The following is a 3,553-nucleotide window of genomic DNA, read 5'->3' on the forward strand; positions in this document are numbered from 1 at the left end:
CCAAATGCTCCAAATATATTCACAATCAGTATAATACCATCAATATACGCTAATGGAATGAATTCCACAAAAAAAGCTTCAAAATTAAACCAAAACCCGAAATTGGCTCAAAGATCGCCTGTGGGACCCACGTCTCGGAACCGGACAAAAGTTACAAAATCCTAAAGCCCATTCAACCACGAGTCTATCCATACCAATTTTACTAAAATCCGACCTCAACTCGACCCTCAAATCTATAAATCTTATTTCCAAATTTCTAAGTTCCAAACTCCGATTTACACCTCAAAATCATGCAACCTAGTCGGATTATTCGATAATAATTCAATATTATGGAGTAGAAATGATCACAAGGGACATACCTCAAGTTTTTCTTGAAAATATATCAAAAATCGCCTCTCCTCAAGCTCTAATTTGTCAAAAATGACAAATGGGACGAAGTCCCTGTTTTTATAATTCTGCCCAGACATCCTCGGTTCTGCCTCGATCTTGGCCCTCGATCTTTGCCTTTGATTATGTCTTCGACCCGGCCTTCGACCGTGACCCTCGATCGTGCCTTCGATCGTGGCCCTCGACTCTAGGCTCGATCATGGCTTCGATCGTGGCCCTCGACCCTGAGCTCGATCTGGGCTTTGATCGTGGCCCTCGACCCTGAGCTCGATCTAGGCTTCGATCGTGGCCCTCGACCCTGAGCTCGATCTGGGCTCACATCTGGGCTCGATTTCTGGGCAGAAGCAATTTCCAACAGAAGGAAATTGCAGCAGCTGTTCTAGTTCAATTTTTGATCCGTTAGCCATCCGAAACTCACCCGAGGCCCTCGGGACCTCAACCAAATATACCAACAAGTCCTAAAACATCATACGAACTTAGTCGAATCCTCAAATCACCTCAAACAACGCTAAAATCATGAATTACACCCTAATTCAAGCCTAATGAACGTTGAAATTTCTAATTTCTAATTTCTACAAACAACTCCGGACCTATCAAATCACGTCCGATTGACCTCAAATTTTGCACACAAGTCCTAAATGACATAACAGAGGTATTCCAATTTTTAGAATCGGATTCCGACCCCGATATCAAAAAGTCAACCCCCCGGTCAAACTTCTCAAAAATAAAACTTTTGGCATTTCAAGCTTAATTCCTCTACGGACTTCCAAATAATATTCTAGATATGCTCCTAAGCCCAAAATCACCATACGGAGCTATTGGAATCATCAAAATTCAAATCTGAGGTCGCTTACACATAGGTCCATATTCGGTCCACTTTTCTAACTCAATTTTTTTTTTTAATTATGAGACTAAGTGTTTCATTTCACTCTGAGTTCCTTCCGGACTCGAACCAACTAACCCGATATAACATAATATAGCTGAATAACACAAAAATAAGTAGGAATGGGGAAAATGGGGTTATAACTCTCGAAACAACCAGTCGGGTCGTTACATCCTCCCCCACTTAAACATACATTCGTCTTTGAACGTGCCCAGAATTGTTCCAAAAGCCATCAAATCGATGTGTAGCTTTCACATGCACATACCCGGGGGTGGTCCCACGTCACCCTATTCCATACAGGTCTGATAGCACAGCATGACTGAAATTTCTCAATTCAACCTAGCCCACAAGCCTTCGAATCAAATTTTCAATATCCGAAATTTCATATAAGATGAGAAGTTTGCATCTATATACCGTATAAGTCTGAACAATCTGTACCAAAAGCTGTAACCATAACTCAAATACTCAAATTCAAATACTGCATAGCTCGAATGCTCGAAGCAATGATTTCAAATCACAGTATCGACTCAAATCAATCCAGTGCCAGTAATAAACTCATATCAGGCAAAACCTCATTTTCAAAACCTTCGTACACTACCGATGATGAAAGAAACATACCAAATTCATAGCCATTCATTAGACCAACAGGTCATGGAGCTCTCGTTCCTTCTACAAGAACTATAGCCAATTTCAAAGCCGACTTCCGATATTATCCTCCTAATTATACCACAATCAAATCCGATAGCATCAATGACCTCGTCTCCTCTAACACGACCACTCTAGTGACATGACACATCAATACAATTTAAAGCCACAACCCGTGTAATCCGTGCACCAGATAGCAATATTCCAAATGTACCCAATCGTAACAATAACCCAAACAGGAGAACCGTTCCGCAAGCTCGACGAGTACCACCCCGACGTAATGCTAAGAACCCATCACATACCGCAGAACCATAACATACGAATCTTACACAAGGGATCATATTTCCACATAACTCTGTTATAGTACGCGACCCTATCCAAATACTGGTCCATATGAAATACCTCAAGTCACCCTGCTAAAAATCAATAACCATGCGCAATTCGACATCAAGTACCCAAAGTGCATTACCATAACCACAGAGAAGCAAACGACACCATGCCACATAAAACCTGAAAGAACACGACAATACGTCATCAACTAAGCAATATCCAATACTATTCTCGCTCAAATTTCGCTGTAAGGCCACAATAGAACCGCACCATATGTGCATATAGCCACGAATCCCAACTCCTCATAGCATAGAAGAGTAACTCACCGATCATTTCAGAGCACGAATAAGCTTCACATCAACCGAATGTCACATCCTTCAACAATATCAGTATGGAGCCAATCAATCCGGATTGGTGTAGAATACACATCCTAATTGGGCCTACCAATGGGCCCCGAATCAACTATGGTCAGCCACCAATAGATAAACAACCTCCGAAAGTCCACAATGACGGAATCATAACACCTTCTATCATCTGGCTAGCTCCGGCCACAACTTCACAGTCCACCACCATGAAACAATCTGCTCATGAGAACTCCCAATCTTCAATTCGATAGAACACATGAATCACCCTATTTGATTCCACCTCCACAGCCTAACACCTCTCTCATACACAATCCTCCCATGAGAAATACTTTGAAACTTCTTCCGTGCCACCTGGCAAAATTTGAATAGCGACAGTCGATCAACCAGGAGAGTGCCGCAATACCATCGAAGTACCCATAAATCAAAACACACTGCCCCTTCTGAAATGTACACTCTCATCAAGTTATACCAGATAGTAATACCATTTACCTAGTCATCGAAAACCGTTCATGCTGCCTAAGAATTTATGTCCTTCCCTTCAAAACTGAACTGTGACCTGGTACATGTAAATCCTATTCCCGCACAACACACCACATCTATTATGCCATCATGTGACAAGCATAAGAATTCCATTGCCAACTCTGAGTAACTAGCAATTACATACCTTATTAGTCAGAAACCTCTTTCTTGCTCCTTTCTAGGAGAAAATCATAACACACAACACGCTTCGTACATCGGTAGAAATTATCCGATTTAAACCATGGTAGAACCCATCATGAATACTTTAAAATCCATTTGTACATAATCAAGCTATCTGAACTGAATTCCTCTAACTTCACCAAGCCACACAGGTTGTCAAATCCGGGAGCATTGCCACGAAGCACCTATAGATGCTAGCCACGTTATAAGTACACAATTAACCGATCATACCCATTACTGTGCT

Source organism: Nicotiana tabacum, chromosome 14 (genome assembly GCF_000715075.1).
Source record: "Nicotiana tabacum cultivar K326 chromosome 14, ASM71507v2, whole genome shotgun sequence".
NCBI lineage: Eukaryota > Viridiplantae > Streptophyta > Magnoliopsida > Solanales > Solanaceae > Nicotiana > Nicotiana tabacum.